Raw genomic sequence first — 20,013 nt, 5'->3', positions numbered from 1 at the left:
GAAAATGGGAAAATTAGGGAAAATGGGGAAAAAATGGGAAACGATTTATCTATTTTCTTCTTTTCCCTTCTTTTTATTTATTTCCTTCCTTCACTAATGTCCTCTTCGACGTTCTCTCTCTCTCTCTCTCTCTCTCTCTCTCTCTCTCTCTCTCTCTCTCTCTCTCTCTCTCTCCATCTTACATATCGCAATTGAATACATACATGCTCTCTCTCTCTCTCTCTCTCTCTCTCTCTCTCTCTCTCTCTCTCCACTCTCCACTTGTCACCACCACCACCACCACCACCACCACCAACAACAACAACAACAACAACAACAACAACAACAACAACTCTCTCTCCCTCTTTCTCTCTTTCTGACCTTTTTTTTTATTTGCGTGAGTCATGGGTCTCTTCCTCCCCCCCCACCCCACCCTCCCCCCTACCTCCCTTTCTTCACTACCATTTGGAGTCATCAACACCACCACAATCACCACCACCATCACCATCACCATCACCACAATCATCATTACCACTCCTCTTTACCCTTTGTTCAATCTTCTCTTTATCTCCCTTCTCCTACTTCCTTCTCTCTCTCTCTCTCTCGTTGCCAATTATAAAAGGAATCAGACACGAATGGGAACCAGGGACAATAGCATTCTCTCTCTCTCTCTCTCTCTCTCTCTCTCTCTCTCTCTCTCTCTCTCTCTCTCTCTCTCTCTCTCTCTCTCTCTCTCTCTCTCTCTCTCTCTCTCTCTCTCTCTCTCTCTCTCTCTCTCTCTCTCTCTCTCTCTCTCTCTCTCTCTCTCTCTCTCTCTCTCCTTGGTTCATTTATCTCCCTTTCCTATTTTCCCATTCACATTTTTCCCCCATTTTCCATTGTTACCCATTTTTCCAATTTCCTTCTCTTCCCCCTCCCCCCCCCCCTACCGTCTCTTTCCACATACCCGCGCCAGCTATCCTGGAAACACTCGCACATAAGACGCAGCAAAGTTTGTGAGGAAGTTGTTGTACACGTCACTTTAGTCCCCGCTGACATTCTCCCTTAAAGGTCATTCCCGTTTTCTGTTGGGTCTTAACTGCTCTTTGTTTTGTTTTGTTTTTTGTTGTTGTTTTTTATCCCGCGCGCGCCAGAATTACATAACATAACCGAGATTAGTTTTTTTTCTTTCCTTTCTTTCCTTCTCTCTCCCTCTCTCTCTTTTAGAAATGCTCGGATCACGTGACTATTCGATGTATTATTATAGGGACGGTTTTCACATCTCGTTTTCTTTGCTTAATTTCCTGTTCTTGGTGTTTTCTCTCCTTTTGATATAATTTTCTTTCTTTTTCCTTCCTTCTCTCTCCCTCTCTCTCTTTTAGAAATGCTCGGATCACGTGACTATTCGATGTATATATAGGGACGGTTTTCACATCTCGTTTTCTTTATTTAATTTCCTGTTCTTGGTGTTTTCTCTCCTTTTTTTATAATTTTCTTTCTTTTTCCTTCCTTCTCTCTCTCTCCCTCTCTCTTTTAGTAATGCCCGGATCACGTGACTACTCGATGTATATATAGGAACGGTTTTTACATCTCGTTTTCTTTGCTTAATTTCCTGTTCTTGGTGTTTTCTCTCCTTTTAATATAATTTTCTTTCTCTTTCTTTCTTTCCTTCTCTCTCCCTCTCTCTCTTTTAGTAACGCCCGGATCACGTAACTACTCGATGTATTATATAGGAACGGTTTTCACATCTCGTTTTCTTTGTTCTTGGCGTTTTCTCTCCTTTTTGGTATAATTTTCTTGCCATATTTTCTCCTCTTTCTATCTATGGAGACTTCTAATGCAGGATGAGGAAAAGGAGAAGAGGAAGAGGAAGCTTTGCATGGAACATTTTTTCGAATATTTCCTTCTCCCATTTCTATATCAAGGAAAATGGGAATGGGAAAGGAAAATGGGAAAATGGGAGGAAATTGGGAAAGGAAAATGGAAATAAAATGGGGAAGATGGGAAAATGGGAAAGGAAAATGGAAAAGAAAAATGAGGAAAAAGGGAAACGATTTATCCATTTTCTTTTTTCCCTTCTCTTTTCTTTCTTTCCTTCCACAGTTACGCTAGAGAAGACTTTACAGAGGAACACTACTTGGCAATACTTCCTCTTCTCTTTACTAATTCAAGACCTTCTGAGAATCACGTATCATTGCGTTTCGTAGGAGCATAACAACGGCTTCGTAATACCGGTAATACCCTTCGATCACATACGTCTTCGCGTGTCCTTGTAAGGTGATTGGGGCCCCGAGGAACACCCGCAGCCCGAGCCAAGGTCATCTCGAGCGCAAAACCCAAGATCAACAGAACATTCTCTTGATCTTGGCAAAACCCTCGCTCGCCCTTTCTGCCTCCGATGATCCAGCCTGACGCGTTTCACAGATCAACCATGACATTTATTCTTTGAGGGCACAGGAAGGAGAATTGAGAGCAGTGTGTCAGCGCAGGATGTGGGTTGTCTATTGCGTGTTGGGGAGACTGTGAAGAAGGTGCAGAGGTTAGAAATGGAACAGAAGAAGGGATAGAAGGGGTAGGCCTGCTCCACTATTCCCAGTAAAACCAGTCTCAGTATACCCACGTCAGACAAGGCAGGTTAGAAATGGAACAGAAGAAGGGATAGAAGGGGTAGGCCTGCTCCACTATTCCCAGTAAAACCAGTCTCAGTATACCCACATCAGACAAGGCAGGTTAGAAGTGGAACAGAAGAAGGGATAGAAGGGGTAGGCCTGCTCCACTATTCCCAGTAAAACCAGTCTCAGTATACCCACATCAGACAAGGCAGGTTCGTGTGGAGAGGCAAGGAGGTGGAGAGGTTAGAAATGGAACAGATGGGATAGAAGGGATAGGCCTGTTCCACTAATCCCAGAGACTTCACCACCTCCACCCAGCCACATTAGACAAGGCAGGTTCGTGTGGAGAGGTAAGGAGGTGGAGAGGTTAGAAATGGAACAGGAGCAGGGATAGAAGGGATAGGCCTGTTCCACTATTCCCAGTAAAACTTCACCGACTCCATCTACCCAAATCAGGCAAGGTAAGTTCGTGTAGAGGTAAGGAGGAGGTAGAGAGGTTACATAAGGCACAGCAGAAGGTATTGAGCTGTTTCACTATTCCCAGTAAGCCTTAGAGAGACACAAGGAATTAACAAAGAAAGAACAGAGATGTAGGAAGTGAAAAAAGGCGAAGATAAAGAAAAGGGAGAGAAGGAACGATCGAGACTGTAAGAAAAGGGAGAGGGAAGAAGGGAAAGAGGAAGGAAGGGTTAAGAAGAGAGTGAAGAAGGGAGAGGAAAGAAGGGAAGAGGAAGGAAGGGTGAAGAGTTGAGTGAAGAAGGGAGAGGGAAGAAGGGAAAGAGGAAGGGAGGGTTAAGAATAGCGAAGAAGGGAGAGGAAAGAAGGGAAAGAGGAAGGAAGGATTAAGAATAGTGTGAAGAAGAAGGAGGAAAGAAAAAGAGGAAGGGGAAGAGGAAGGAACCACCTCTCCACCCCTATCAGACAAGGCAGGTTCATGTGGAGAGGTGGAGGGGTAAGGAAGTGGAGGTTACAGAAGACAGAAGGGATGTAGCTCTTCCACTCTTCCCAGTAATCCCTTAACCACCTCCATCCACTCCCAACAGACAAGGCAATTTCATGTGGAGGGGTATGGAAGTGGAGAGGTTACAGAAGACAGAGAAGGGATGTAGCTGTTCCACTCTTCCCAGTAATCCCTTAACCACCTCCATCCACTCCCATCAGACAAGGCAATTTCATGTGGAGGGGTATGGAAGTGGAGAGGTTACAGAAGACAGAGAAGGGATGTAGCTGTTCCACTCTCCCCAGTAATCCCTTAACCACCTCCATCCACCCCCATCAGACAAGGCAGGTTCATATTAGCTCCACCTGGTTCCCACATGCACGACATCCTCCCTTAACGACACGACTTGACTGCACGAGACATCCTCCTCTTCCTCCTTTTCTTCCTCCTTACCCTCGACGCATTCAAAGCCTCCCATTCTTATCTTCCTCGCTACCAATCCTTCAACCACTCGTCCTCCTCCTCCTTCTTTTCTTCCACAAACTCCTATCAATCACAGCTTCCTATCTTCAACTTCCAATCCACTCCTCCTGTTCCTCCTCCTTTTCCCAGCCTTAACTTTCTCTGTCTCCATTTTCCTCGTCTACCAATCCTTCTACTGCTTCTCCTCCTTCTTCTTCCACTCTCCCTTCAATCACAACCTTACTCACAGCTTCCTATCTTCAACTTCACTCCTCCTGTTCCTCCTCCTTTTTCCCAGCCTCAACTTTCTCTGTCTCCATTTTCCTCCTATCCAAGGCCTTACGTCACCCAAGAGAGGGATGTTAGGGCCGACCAAAGCCTCAGAACACGACTCTCAGCCACGCATTGCTACACGGCAGGTCCTCTACTCTCCATAGGGCCGGTTGGTGAAAGTGGCCGGGCTCCTATAGCTGGTCCCAGTCATCGGCTAGTCTGGGAGCTGCATCACCTATCACCCGTGTCACAGGAGTATCTGGTTATGGCCACGGTAAGGGATTTGTGAGCCTCCCCTATTGATAAAAGTATGGGAAAATAGTCTCTCTCTAGCTCTCTGCCTTTCTCTGTCTGCCTAAGCCTGGATATCTTGCCCGTTAGTTAGATTTGTTAGCCTTCCTTTTCAGCCTAACCTAACCTAACCTTACCAAATGGACGCTCTCTCTACTTCTCTCTATCTATACCTAAACCAGCATATCTCTCCCGTTAGTTAAATTTGTTAGCCTTCCTTTTCAGCCTAACCTAACCTAACCTTACCAAATAGACGCTCTCTCTACTTCTCTCTATCTATACCTAAACCAGCATATCTCTCCCGTTAGTTAAATTTGTTAGCCTTCCTTTTCAGCCTAACCTAACCTAACCTAACCAAATGGACGCTCTCTCTCTCTACCTCTCTACCTTTCTCTATCTACCTAAACCTGCACACCTTTCCATTAGTTAGACTTGTTAGCCTTTCTTTTCAACCTAACCTTACCAAATGGACGCTCTCCCAACCTCTCTCTTTCTACCCAAGACTGCGTACCCCATTAGACTTAAAATTTGTTAGACTCCCTTTTCAACCTAACCTAACCTAACCAAATGGACGCTCTCTCTCTACCTCTCTACCTTTCTCTATCTACCTAAACCTGCATACCTTTCCATTAGTAAGATTTGTTAGACTCCTTTTTCAACCTAACCTAACCTAACCAAACGAACGGTCTCTCTACCTCTCTTCCTTTCTCTACCTACCTAATTTTGTGTACCTTCCCCCTTTAGACTCAATTTGTTGGACTTTCCCAATGATAAAACTAAAGTAAAACACTGTCTTCCTACCTCTCCCAAGCTCTGTCTACCCAAAACTGCCTACCTTTCCCTTTGAACTTAAGATTTGTAAAACTTTCCTGTGGTAATGCTATGGTAAAAGTCTCTCTCTCTCTCTCTCTCTCTCTCTCTCTCTCTCTCTCTCTCTCTCCGTCTGCGTCCCTTTCACGAGGCTGCTCAGATAAGGTAAAACTATGGTAAAGGACTCCCTCTACCTCTCTCTACCTGTCTACCTCTGTCTACCCAAAACTGCGAACCGTTCCCTTTGAGCTTCAGATTTGTTAGACTTTCCTACACTAAAACTAAGGTAAAACAGTCTCTCTCTACCTCTCTCTACCTCCATCTACACTAAACTGCCTACCTTTCCCATGGACTTAAGATTTGTAAGACTTTCCTACACTAAAACTAAGGTAAAACAGTCTCTCTCTACCTCTCTCTACCTCCATCTACACTAAACTGCCTACCTTTCCCATGGACTTAAGATTTGTAAGACTTTCCTACACTAAAACTAAGATAAAACAGTCTCTCTCTCTCTCTCTCTCTCTCTCTCTCTCTCTCTCTCTCTCTCTCTCTCTCTCTCTCTCTCTCTCTCTCTCTCTCTCTCTCTCTCTCTCTCTCTCTCTCTCTCCACTTTTACCTCCATCTCACCCTTCGTCTGCGTCCCTTAGGCTGCTGAGATAAGGTGTCGCCTCACAGGACCGTACAGAAAACAATGGGCCGGCCACCACCACCACCTTCAGCTGTTTGTGTTGCCCTCCTCGCCCCTTGAACGTGATCCTCCATCCCATCTTCATGAGTGTTTTGATCCCCTTTAGCCAGTATTCCGTCGACTTCACTGCCTCCGTATGCTCAGACACTCTCGGCACTCACAACATCTAATTCGTGAGGCCACAAAGGAGATCGGTCGGGTCGGGGAGTGTGTTTTTTACGTTCATGCTGCAGAAGGGTTGTCGAATCTAACCTAACCTTACCAAATGGACGCTTTCCCTGCCTCTCTCTTTCTGCCCAAGACTGCATACCTTTCCCGTTACTTAGATTTGTTAGACTCCCTTTTCAACCTAACCTCACCTAACCTAACCTAACCTAACCTAACCTAACCTCACCTTACCAAATGGACGCTCTCCCTACCTCTCTCTTTCTGACCAAGACTGCATACCCTTCCCTTTAAACTTCAGATCTGTTAGACTTCCTTTTCAACCTAACCTAACCTCACCTAACCTAACCTAACCTCACCTAACCTTACCTTACCAAATGGACGCTCTCCCTACCTCTCTCTTTCTGCCCAAGACTGCATACCCTTCCCTTTAAACTTCAGATCTGTTAGACTTCCTTTTCAACCTAACCTAACCTAACCTAACCTTACCAAATGGACGCTCTCCCTGCCTCTCTCTTTCTGCCCAAGACTGCGTACCCTTCCCTTTAAACTTCAGATCTGTTAGACTTCCTTTTCAGCCAAACCTAACCTAACCTAACCTAACTTAACCTAATCAAACGGACGCTCTCTCTCTACCTCTCTACCTTTCGTTATCTAGCTATGTAAAACTACCCATGGACATACTAACACAGCCTCTACACGAAAGCCTATCAAATGTGGGTGTGTAAGCCCCAAAATGTTTAAGAATGTGGGCTTTAGTCGTAGCAGAGATAGATAGATACATAGCTACCGGCCTCTTGCAGACTCCTACGTTCTTATGTTCTTATATAGAGAAAGAGAAAGTTTATCCCTACAGCAACCATATCAGCCTACGATTTGGGAGGTAGAGGGCAGAAGACCATCAGGAAGGGCAAGGAAGATGTGGAGAAGGGTGGTGGAGGAAGATATGAGGAGGCTGAAGATCACGGAAGAAATGGCTATGGACCGGGAACAGTGGAAGACTCATATCCCGTCCACCCCACCACAGGGAATAAATGGACGATGTGGAGAAGGAGAAGGGTGGTGGAGGAAGATATGAGGAGGCTGCACATCACGGAAGAAATGGCTATGGACCGGGAACAGTGGAAGACTCATATCCCGTCCACCCCACCATAGGGAATAAATGGACGTTAAACAATGATGATGATGATGATTTGGGAAGAAGAGGGAAAGAGAGGAACCTCAAAACACACGTTAAGACACTATGGGCCAGTTTCACAGTTCCCCATGATGGGTTAGTAAGCTCCCAAACCAATACCAGAGCCTTCGAAATTTCCTTGTATAGTGTCTGGTGTTTATATTTAAGTTCACAAATTTGATGAAACTATACAGGAAAAGTCTTGTGTATTTAGTGTGGCATCGAAGGCCTCACCATTTTGGATTGTATGGGATTCTATGGTTTGGTTCGGGCTGTTACGAAGACACTGTGTTGGACTGTGAAATCGGCTCTATATGACACTGCAGTTCTTTAGTTTCCAAGCAAAGACTCGTTACCAGAGACCAATCAACTCTTTGCCCAATCAACACATGAGGGTATATGGAGACGTCTTAGCAAATCAACCCTGAATATCAACTAAATTCAGCTATAGTGAGACTGCAAGCGTGTCCCATATTAACCAACAAACACACGTACACACACTTTCGATTTCGTGGGCTTGGGTGAGAGCGGAAAGACAGAGAAAGAGAGAGTGAGCGAGAGACAGAGACTATGAGAATTCCACGGCTGCCGATCTGAATGGCTTAAACGTGTAATCAAAGGTCATATCAGATCGGAGATGGAAGAAGGTTTGGGGATGAAAATTCTGGTGCAAAAGTTAAGGTAAGGCCGCTTGCCATCTGCCGCGGACTACAGACAAGGGAGAGACAGGAGGTGAACAGGATAGAATGGAAGGCGGATGAATAGAAGGGAAGGGAATGGAAAGGGATAGAAGAGAAGGGGATGGAAGGGAAAGGGAATGGAACGGAAGGGGATGGAAGGAAAAGGAATGGAAAGGAAGGGAACGGAACAGAAGGGGATGGGGATTGAAGAGAAGGGGATGGAAGGGATGGGGATAGAAGGGAAGGGGACGAAGGGAAGGGGATTGAAGGGAAGGTGAATGAAGGGAAAGGGACTGAAGGGAAGGGGATGGAAGGGAAAGGAGACTTATCATATAGTATAGTTCATCAAATTTATAAATGTTTGTGTGTTTGTGTACGTGTGTGTGTGTGTGTTCCCAGACCCACTACCACGACGATCACCACCACCATCACCACCTCCCTCCCTCCCTCCCTCCCTTCCACATTCTCTCCCAAAAAACTCCTCCACCACCATCATTACCTCCACCAATATGAGTCATGGATATTATTACTGCCCCACCTGGAGACATGCCGCGGGGAAGGCCACGCGAGGACCATCTGACAACACCAAAGAACACACTCAAGACTCCATCAACCACCCGGAAAATACTATGCTCTGAGTACGACAATCTGGCAACGGTGGGACAGACTACGATAATCAAACTTGTATTCTTTATTCCGGCGACAACACGTGATCGCAGTTTATAAATGGATGAAGAGCTTTAATAAGGGCCATACTAATAAGGGAAGAGCACTGGGTAAGACACGTAGTAATGGGTTTAAACTGGATAGATTCAGATTCAACAAGGACACGGGCAAGAATTCATTTACCAAGAGAGTGGGGGGTGGGTGGAACAGGCTTGGCAGTCATGTTGTGAGTGCCAATACGATACTCACATTAAAAAAAAAAAAGATTAGATAAATTCATGGATAGTGATGTTTGGTGGGGTTAAGTTCACAGGGGCTGCCTTGTATAGACCAACCGCCTTTAACTACCTATACTTATTATCTACCTATTTTCTTTTCTTATTATCTACTATTATCTACTTATTATCTACTATTATTCTTATTATCTACTATCTACTATTGTTGTTATTATCTACCTATACATAAGGCTTCAGTGTCTCCCCCTGTCTCTCTAACACACATGGAAATTGCTTGGCCATGAAATCATAACATACGAACATATGAAGACAACTCTCCACCCGAAACTGACCTCTCTTTTGGCTATTCTTTACTTTTGTCTATTATGGAAGCGGTGAGTAGCGGGCTTTTTTTCTTCTTCTTTTTTTGCACTCTTTTTGTTGCCCTTGAGCCGTCTCCTTTGTTGTAAAAAATAAAAATAAATAAGAAGTCTGCAAGAGGCCAGTTGGAGCGCATTCTACCTATCCACGCGAGATTGCCATGCCTGTCTCCTTATTTTCTCTCTCCTTCTTCCTCCTCTGTTCTCTCTCTCTCTCTCTCTCTCTCTCTCTCTCTCTCTCTCTCTCTCTCTCTCTCTTTTCATTCCTGCTGTTTTCCTGTTTCAATCTGTCTTTCCGTCTCTTCATTCTTCTCTTCTGTCTATCTCTTTTCTTTCCCTCTATTTTCCTAGTTCTCCTTATCTTCATCACAACACAAGGACATAAAAACATAAGGAGTCTGCAAGAGGCCGGTAGGGACACATATACAACCAACCCAACACCTAACACCCAACACACCTGCATAGAATCAACCTTAACCTTTACCTTCCTATGCATTATACACCAAACACGAACCTGAGCCAACCAGGGAACTATGCAGCGCCCACCTTCGCCTCCACGACACACACATAGGTACCCAATAACACCTTCGCCTTCGTCGGATAAAAAAATAATAGATATCGATACACACACACCTGTCGGAATCAACCTTCACCTTTCGCCTACCTGAGAGTGCGTGCGTGAGCGTGTGCGTGTGTGTGTGCGTGTAGGTGCAGTCAAGGATATTACATCAGACACCAAGAATCTCCTAATACCGACAGGGGAAAAAATGAATACAAAGAGGAGAGGTAAGTCAAGACGTTGTGGGTGAGTGCAGAACAGGAAGCCTTCACGCCGACCTTCCTGTCATTGCCTGAACGGAAGGAGGAGGAGGAGAGTCGCTCGTTGCAGGTTTTGTAGGACACGTAACCACCACCTGAGAATGCAGTGAAGAAGGATAACAGAAGAGACGATAAGGAGATAAGGAGAACTAAAGAAACAGAGGGAAGGAAAGAGATAGACAGCAGAAAAGACAGCAGAAATGAAAAGAGATGGAGAGAGAGGCGATACGAGAACACAGTGAAGAAGGAGAACAGAGGAGAAAGGAGAGACGAAAAGGGGATAAGAAGAACCAGGAAAACAGAGGGAAGGAAAGAGATATACAGCAAAGAAGAATGAAGACACTGAGAGACAGATTGAAACAGGAAAACAGCAGGAATGAAGAGAGATGAAGAGAGAAGCGATACGAGAAGACACTGAAGGAGAACAGAGGAGAAAGGAGAGACGAAAAGGGGATAGGGAGAACCAGGGAAACAGAGGAAAGGAACATAAGAACATAAGAACATAGGGAGATTGCAAGAGGCCGAGTGGAGAAAGCGAAGGATAAAAGAAGGAAGAGAAAGGAAATAGAGAAGGAAAAAGGATGAACCAGGGAAACAAAATGAACGAAAAGAGAGATGGAGAGAAAAGCGAAAAAAACACAGTGAAAAATAAGAACGGAAAAGAAGAAAGGAAAGAGAAAGAGAGAAAGATAAAACCACAGGGCGAAGAAGGGAAACAGGAGGCAGGAAAGGAGATAAGATAAACGCCCTATAAAAAAATAAAAAAAAGTTATCAAAGGAGGGAAGCCCGTAGGAAGCAGTGTTGCCATGTCCGAGGTGGTCGCCCCAAACTGTGACATCTCTGAACACGAGCTTATGGTAACACTGCAGCGACAATGAAGGGCGACTATGATATTTGAAGTGTAGACGAAAACCACATAATGAAGGGTACATAGGAAGCAGTGTTGCCAAGTAAGAAGTGGTCTCCCCAAACTGTGACATCTCTGAACACGAGCTTATGGTAACACTGAAGCGACAATGAAGGGGGACTAAGGTATTTGAAGTTCACACGAAAACAACGCATAATGAAGTCTTTTAAGAACGAGTGTTGACTTGCAGAACGAAAAAGAAAACGAGCTTATTGAAAGTAACATTGAAAGAACAGTGAAGGAAGGAAGGAAGGAAGGGAGACTTGAACTTTACAATGAATAAGAAAACATATGAATAACCAATACTACTAAAAAAAAATAGTGAACTTTGAAGACCCGAACGAGTGTTGACTTGAAGAACGAAAAAGAAAACGAGCTTATTGAAAGTAACATTGAAAGAACAGTGAAGGAAGGAAGGAAGGGAGACTTAAGCTTTACAATGAATAAGAAAACATATGAATAACCAATACTAGTGAAGTTTGAAGACCCGAACGAGTGTAGACTTGAAGAACGAAACAGAAAACGAGCTTATTGAAAGTAACATTGAAAGAACAGTGAAGGAAGGAAGGAAGGGAGACTTAAACTTTACAATGAATAAGAAAACATATGAATAACCAATACTAGTGAAGTTGGAAGACCCGAACGAGTGTAGACTTGCAGAACGAAACAGAAAACGAGCTTATTGAAAGAAACATTGAAAGAACAGTGAAGGAAGGAAGGAAGGGAGACTTAAGCTATACAATGAATAAGAAAACATGAATAACCAATACTAGTGAAGTTTGAAGACCCGAACGAGTGTAGACTTGCAGAACGAAAAAGAAAACGAGCTTATTGAAAGTAACATTGAAAGAACAGTGAAGGAAGGAAGGAAGGGAGACTTAAGCTATACAATGAATAAGAAAACATGAATAACCAATACTAGTGAAGTTTGAAGACCCGAACGAGTGTAGACTTGAAGAACGAAAAACAAAACGAGCTTATTGAAAGTAACATTGAAAGAACAGTGAAGGAAGGAAGGAAGGGAGACTTAAACTTTACAATGAATAAGAAAACGTATGAATAACCAATACTAGTGAACTCTTAAGACCCGAACGTAAGAGAAGATTACATACAGTGGATAAGAAAACACATGAAAACGATTGTAACCTTTAAAATGCACAGAAGGAGGATTAGCCTATTCAAACTCCACAGGGAAAGCAATCCAATCTCCCTTGTTTAGGATTCGATACAAGACCAACCATAGATGGAACATATTTACAGTCAATGGGAAAACACATGAAAACGAGTATATTAACTTTGAAAAACACAAGAGGAAAACGAACTATTGCAAGAAATACCACAAACAGAGCAAAGTACAATCTCACCCAACTTCAGAAGTCAATCCAAAAGCTACGATTAAGGGAAGATTACATACAGCGAATAAGAAAACATTTGCAAACGAGTGTAACCTTTAAAATGCACAGAAGGAGGATTAGCCTGTTCAAACTCCACAGGGAAAGCAATCCAATCTCACTTGTTTTGGGGGGAACCGATACCCGACCAACACCACACATGACCCTGTTCACGTTACAAGGTGGAGGAGGACAGGAGGGAGAGAGAAGGAGGGTGCTATCTACTAATAAGCCTGAGTATACAAGTCGAGGGAAAGTCACACGGTCGTAAAACTTAGCCTGAATTGTTAAACGGCTCGGAACCTAAGATTGCCTGTTTGAGTAGCCTATCGTGGAAGTTTCTCGGCTTTCCATGGGCTGTTTTGTGACCCCAGTGATAGTTTGACACGCCCTCTGTACCCTGCGAATAGGCCTGAGTATACAAGGCGAGGGACAGTCACACGGACATAAAACTTAAGGCCGAAATGCTAAACGGCTCGGGACCTAAGATTGCCTGTTTGAATAGCCTCTCGTGGAAGTTTCTCGGCTTTCCATGGACTGTTTTGCGACCCCATTGATGGTTTAACACGCCCTCTGCACCCTAACCTGGAAAATCACCCATGGAAAACTGGTTAATCTTCTCTGTGACCTCGGGAAATAAGTCGTAATGTGAGCCTGATAGTTTCTGGACTTTTCATGAATTGTTTTGTGACCCCATTGATAGTCTGACGCCCTCTGCACCCTGAACTGGAAAATCACCCATGGAAACCCGGTCAATCTTTGTGGGCTTGGGAAAGAGTCGCAATGAGTCCGATAGTTTCTGGACTTTTCATGAACTGTTTTGTGACCCCATTGATAGTCTGACACGCCCTCTGCACCCTGAACTGGAAAATCACCCATGGAAACCCGGTCAGTCTTCTCTGTGGGCTTGGGAAAGAGTCGCAATGAGTTCGATATGTTTTAAAATATGACGCTTATCTCCGGAGCCTAGGAAAGGGACGTGTGAAGAGAGTTTATCAGGTGCTGTGGTGTCCCTGATAACACTCGCCTTCCTGAGAGCTGGAGAACGTAGTGCGTGAAGGGAGGGTGACTCTTGTAAACTGTTGCCATCCGTGTGTGTTTGTGTTTGTGTTCTTGTTGTTGGTGTTGGTGGTAGTGGAGGTAGTGGAGGTAGTGATGGTGGTGGTAGTCTTCTTCTTCTTCTTCTTCTTCTTCTTCTTCTTCCTCTTCTTCTCAGCTGGTTCTTCTCACATACTTCTTCTTTAACTGTTTTATGTGGCATTTGATCACATTTATGAGTGTCTGCGTGTGTGTGTGTGTGTGTGTGTGTGTGTGTGTGTGTGTGTGTGTGTGTGTGTGTTAATCCGTTTACGACAGGGCCAGGCAGTTGATAGGGAGGGCTTTGTGTGTGTGTGTGTGTGTGTGTGTGTGTGTTTCCCACGCCTGAGAGGTAATTGCTTGTGAGTCTTTCTTCACGCGAGGACTAAATAATGTCTTCTTTTAATTTTCTTTATCACCAAAATGAAAGGAAAAAATAATATACTTGAAAAACGAAGAAAATAATACTGAATGGATGACATAAATAAAGGTAGGCAAATAATAATAATAATAATAATAATAATAATAATAATAATAATAATAATAATAATAATAATAACAATGAGTTTTCCTTCACTTTGGGTCATACGTCAACAGGAAAAAGCGGAAAAAAGCCTAAATACAAATAATGGTCCATGAAATTAATTGGTATATACTATATATAAAGAATTTTAAAACCTTCAATAATCTAATATGTTGATAAGACGGAAAACTTGAACAAGGAAAAGTAACACACGGGCAACTTAAAAATAAAAACTCAACAGGTGTGACAGGCTGTGTACAGGTAAGGCAGGTTCTAATTACTCCCTCCCACACCTGACCTATCTAGACGCTCTTATCTTATCTCTTTTATCACACCCACCTTCTCTCTCTCTCTCTCTCTCTCTCTCTCTCTCTCTCTCTCTCTCTCTCTCTCTCTCTCCTTCTCTTCTCTTCTCTTCTCTTCTCTTCTCTTCCCTTCCCTCCTTTCCTTTCCTTTCCTTTCCTTTCCTTTCCTCTCTCCTCTCCTCTCCTCTCCTCTCCTCTCCTCTCCTCTCCTCTCCTCTCTCTCTCTCTCTCTCACACACACACACACACACACACACACACACACACACACACACACACACACACACACATTTATCGAACACCTGCGTGGATCTGAACACCTGCCCGAGAGCCTGTGGAGGAGGAGGAGGAGGAGGAGGAGGAGGAGGAGGAGGAGGAGGGGCGCCACGCTTTCCTCCCCCCCCCTCTCCCTCCCTCTCTCCCCCCCTTCACACCATCAGCTGCAAACACTAACCTCAACCACCACAGCCGCTTCGCCTATCACTAACCCCACTAACTCTACTTCGCTTCGTTCGACCCCCGCTGGCAAGTTGAGTGAAGGCTTCCTCTCTCTCTCTCTCTCTCTCTCTCTCTCTCTCTCTCTCTCTCTCTGACAAACACACACACAAACACACTAGAGAGGAAAGGAGAGAGGGAGAGATTGTAATACCGAAACTCATAATAATAATAATAATAATAATAATAATAATAATAATAATAATAAGAAGAAGAAGAAGAAGAAGAAGAAGAAGAAGAAGAAGAAGACTGCATTTTACCTTCACTTTTCTTTCCTTCTGACATCTTTGAGGAGTATAAAAAAAAAGAAAAAAAGAAAATAAGAAAAAAAAGGGGGTTGAAGACTGGCCGAGGCGTTGAAGGGGAAGGGAGGAGGAAGGGGAATGGAAGAAAAGGGGAAGAAAGGGGAGAAGGAAGGAAAGAAAAGGAGGGAAAAAGTAGGCGATAGTGTGAGTTAGAAGGAAGGAAAGAAAGGGAGAAGGGGAAGGAAGGGGGAGAGGGGGAGGAAGAGGAGGGAGGGAGGGGGGCATGAAAGCAGTATTACCAACGAGAATTTAAGACCTGACCCGCATCATTCTGGGATTAATTTCAAATGAGGGAGAGAGAGAGAGAGGGAGGGGTGATTATACGAGACCATGAGGGTGTGGAATAGGAGGCTGGTCATGGTGGTGGGAAGGGGGATGGAAGAGTGGAACGGGAGCATGTGGAAGGGGGAGGTAGAAGAGGGGGATTGTATGAGAGGAAATAAAGGAAGGGAGAGAAGGAATGAGAGAAAGAATGAGGAGGATAGGAAGAGAAAGAAGAAGAAGAAGGAGGAAGAGGATGAAAAGAAGAAAAGAACAGGAGAGAGAAGAGGAAAAAGGAGGAAGATGACAATTCGCAAGAGGAGAGGAAAAAGATGGAGAAGAAGAAAAAGAGGAAAAGAAGAAGGGTGTGAGGAGAGGAAGAAGACAAAGAAGAAGAAGAAGAGGAAAAAAAGAAGAGTGTGAGAAAAAACAGAACGGTAAGAAATAAGGAAGAAGTGAAGATGAAGAAGAAGAAGAAAAAGCAGAAGTAGAGGGCGGCATCAACTTCACTCTCCCTTTCTTTCATCTCAAAACCCCATTATTAATATTTTCCTTCTCTTTAATATTTTTTTCTACTTGTCCTCCTTTCACTCCGCGCAAGACCAGTTGTGGACCAGAGAGAGAGAGAGAGAGAGAGAGAGAGAGAGAGAGAGAGAGAGAGTCGGCGTGTCAACATTGGTCCTCCTCGGCTTAAAGAAAATTCTCCCCTCCCTCGTCATCCCCTTCAATCTCTCTCTCTCTCTCTCTCTCTCTCTCTCTCTCTCTCTCTCTCTCTCTCTCTCTAATCCCTCCCGCCTCATCTTTCTCAGCGTCGTGGTATTCATCTCTCTCTCTCTCTCTCTCTCTCTCTCTCTCTCTCTCCACATTCACTCCTATATCTCCCATTTCTTTTTATATTTTTTTTTGTCTCTCCTCCTCCTCCTCCTCCTCCTCCTCCCCCTCTTCCTCCTCCACTCAGATCCACTTTTCTATTCCACTTCCTTTCCATTCTAGTTTGCATTTTACCAGTTTTTTTCCACCTCCTCCTCCACCTCCCTTTCTCTTTACCGTCTGTTCCACCTCATGTTTCTCCTCCTCCTCCACTTCCTCCTCATCCTCATCCCTTCCACAGCACGAACCTCCTCACCCTTCCCTCCCTCCATCCCTTCACCCTTCCACCCCACCCTCGCCACCCTTCCTACCTTTCCCTTACTGTATAACCCCCCCCCCCCGCCCACCCTTCACCCAGCCACCCACGCCTCACTGCGCAGGAAAAGTGGCCGGTTCCGTCTCTTGGAGCTTAATGAATACAAGCACACAAGAGCGGTCCACTGGTCTCCCCCCTCTAAGACCCGCTGCCGAGGCCCCGCTAACCCTAAGGCGGAAGAAAGTCGTAGGGTGGTCGTGGAAGTCTTAGGGAGCGTCGTGGGGCAGTTTTGGAGGTTACTGAAGATGTTTTGAAGTCGAGGGTTTGTTCTTGAAGTCTTAGGGAGCCTCTAGTGTCATTCTTTGAGGTTTCTGGGTGCGTTTTCAAGTCGAAGGTTGGTTGTAGAAGTCTTAGGAGGCGGTGAGGGGCAGTTTTGGAGGTTACTGAAGATGTTTTTAAGTCGAGGGTTTGTTCTTAAAGTCTTTGGGGGCGTCTAGTGTCATTCTAATAGCTTTCTGGATACGTTATGAAGTCGAAGGTTAGTCCACGAAGTCTTAGGATGACTTGAGGGTCAGTTTAAGAGGTTATTGAAGGTGTTTTGAAGTCGAAGGTTTGATACTGAAGTCCTGAGGTGCCTTGAGAGTCAGTCCTGATGTCTTTGGGGGTCTCTAGAAGTGTTTCCAAGTCGAGGGTTTGTCTCTAGCTTCTGAATGCTTGCAAAGGTTATCATATTAGTCGTAGCTTAGTCCTTGAAGTCTTGAGGCAGGTCGAAAGTCATTCTGAGAGGTCTCTGAAGGTGTCTCGAAGTCTAGGGTTTGAAAATATAGCTTCTGAATGCTAGTCAAAATTTAGTCCTGAAGCCTGAGGGAGTCTTACGCTAGGTCTCATCACTAAAGGAGTCTGGTTGTGTTTCCATGTCGACGGTTTGTTCTTGGAAGCCCGTACGAATGTCGAGGTGTGTGTTCAGGGGCGCTCGGTGAAGCCTCGTGGAAGCAGTAGCCGAGGGAGAGGGGATGGAGGCGGGGCGGGGCGGGGCGGGGCGGGTGTCGTCCTGTGTTGGTGGACGTGTTATCGCGGCAGGAAGGACGGGGCGCAGCTGATAGTACGGGACCTGAGTGGAGCCAGCGGCGGCGCACCTCACCTGACGGGCCATGACGCAGGTGTGGTGGTGGTGGTGGTGGTGGTGGTGGTGGTGATGACGAAGAGAAAGATGGTGGTGGAGGGAAAACGGTGATGATGGTATGGAAAGAGAAAAAGGAGAGGAGAATTATTTTTTTAGTGAAGTGGAGGAGATGTGGAGGAGGAGGAAAAGAGATGACGATTAAGTGGAGGTGCTGGTGATGGAGGAGAAGGATTGTAGTAGTAGTAGTAGTAGTAGTAGTAGTAGTAGTAGTAGTAGTAGTAGTGGTGGTGGTGGTGGTGGTATTTATGGATGTGAGGGAGGAAAAAAAGGGAAAAAAAGAAGAGGAAAATGAGGAGGAGAATGTGTTTTGTGGAGCTGGAGGAGGAGGAGGAGGAGGAAGAGGAGGTGATGAAGTGATTGAGGAAGAGGAGGTGGAGGTGGAGGAGGAGAAAGAGGGAAGAAGGTGATAATAGAGGAAGGGGAGGAGAAGGAGGAGGAAAAAGAGGAAGAGGATGGTGTTAGGTGAAGGTGAAAGAGGGGAGGAGGAGAAGGAGGAGGAAGAGGAGGTGACGAAGCGGTAATAGAAGAAGAAGAAGAAGAAGAAGAAGAAGAAGAAGAAGAAGAAGAAGAAGAAAGAGAAGAAGACTGCTGGGAAAAGAAGAAAAGAGAAGAGAAACAGACTGATGATAATGACGATGATAGTGAAAATGATAATGATGATTGTGAACGAAAATGAAGATAGAGAGAAGAGGAGAATCAGACTACGATGATGATGATGATGATGATGATGATGATGATGAAGACAGTAAACAAAAGACTAAGCAATAAGCAAACGCAAGAACCTTCAGCAGTAAGAAATATCAATAGTGGAGGAGGAGGTGGAAGAGGTATAGTGGAGGAGGTGGAGTTTATAGCATGGCGTAAAACCTACATTAATGGATGGTCTGAGCTTCGAGGCGGTGATGGCGGCTATTATGAGGAAGGTGGAGGAGGGAGAGGTGGAAGAGGGATGAGGTGGAGGAAAATAAGTGGCGACAGCTGTGTGGGTGGGTGGGTGGGTGTGGAGGGAGGTGGAGTAATGTGGAATGCAAAACCTTACCTGTGCAGCTCAAGGTGAAACTTCTAATTGAGACAGAGAGAGAGAGAGAGAGAGAGAGAGAGAGAGAGAGAGAGAGAGAGAGAGAGAGAGAGAAACACGGAAGGGACAAAAAAAAGTGGATAAAATTGCACTTCAGAACAAAACAAAGAGGGAAGTGGAGGAGGAGGTGGAGGAGGTGGAGGAGGAAGTGGAACCGAGTCGAAAGAAACAAGTAACGTGGAAAGAAAGAAAGGGTAAAAAAAAAAAAAGAATGAGGGTGGAGGAAACGGGTTGTGAAAGAGGAGGAGGAGGAGGAGGAGGAGGAGGAGGAGGAGGAGGAAGAGTGCGTGGTTCCTGTGTTGCCATAATCGCTAGTAATCTTTCTCATCAGCCACCCAAATTACTCTCACACTTCCCCGCTCTCTCTCTCTCATTATTTCTTTATTTCACTTTCAATTTCCCACTTTTTTCCCCATTTACAGTTTTTTTCTTCATTATGCAAGTTGGTCTTATTCTCTCTCTCTCTCTCTCTCTCTCTCTCTCCGTTAGTCATATCCTTTGTTCTCTTCTACTATTACTACTACTACTACTACTACTTCCTCCTCCTCCTCCTCCTCCTCCTCCTCCTCCTCCTCCTCCTCTTCCTTCCTCTTCGCAAAACCTGAAACCGTGAACTTGGGAGATCGCGTAAAAGAAATTGCCCGATGTTGATAAAAGGCAAAGCGCTCGACGGACTGAAATCTCTATCTCTCTACTTATCTATCTATCCATCCATCTATCTATCTATCCCTTCTTCTTCCACTCCATTTTTTTCTCATTCCTCTCCTTTCTTTCTACTTTGCTCCACATTTTCCACTGCTTCCACTACTCTCACGTCTCCCTTGTTCTCTTCCTCCGCTTCTTCTTCCTTCCTTCCTCTCATAATTTCCATCTTTATTCTTTATTTGTTTCTCCGTTTCCTTTCCTTCTTCTACCCCCCCTCCCCCCCCTCCTCCCGCCGTCATCTCTTCACCCCCAATTTCGGTTCCTCACCCTCCTCTTCTTCAATCATTCTACTTCCTCCCTTCTAGTCTCCTCCCTTTTCTAACAGACCCAATTTTCAAGACCCTCACAAGACTTGGACTCGTATAAGACCTAACAGAAGGGAAGGGGGTAAGGGAGATTGACAGGTTGATTTGTATGAGTATGTCGTCAACTCTAGTGGTCATATGGGGAAGGGAGATTGAGTGATTAATTTATAAGAGTATGTGGTCAACTCTAGTGGTCATATGGCGCCGAGGAAGAA

The 20,013-nt window shown here is 44.8% G+C and overlaps 1 protein-coding gene and 1 long non-coding RNA gene across 4 annotated transcripts in view; one reads left to right on the top strand and one right to left on the bottom strand.

Moving 5' to 3' along the window:
- LOC127002156 (RING finger protein 44-like) overlaps positions 1-20,013 on the bottom strand; it is a 117,307-nt gene that overhangs the window by 44,497 nt on the left and 52,797 nt on the right. The window lies entirely within an intron of this gene.
- Positions 916-3,802, top strand: LOC127002158 (uncharacterized). The gene is made up of 3 exons (XR_007755827.1): positions 916-2,812; positions 2,937-3,536; positions 3,653-3,802. It is a non-coding gene; the product is annotated as an uncharacterized LOC127002158 (long non-coding RNA).

Source organism: Eriocheir sinensis, chromosome 22 (assembly GCF_024679095.1).
Source record: "Eriocheir sinensis breed Jianghai 21 chromosome 22, ASM2467909v1, whole genome shotgun sequence".
Lineage (NCBI taxonomy): Eukaryota > Metazoa > Arthropoda > Malacostraca > Decapoda > Varunidae > Eriocheir > Eriocheir sinensis.
This window is presented reverse-complemented; position numbering and strand designations above follow the sequence as displayed.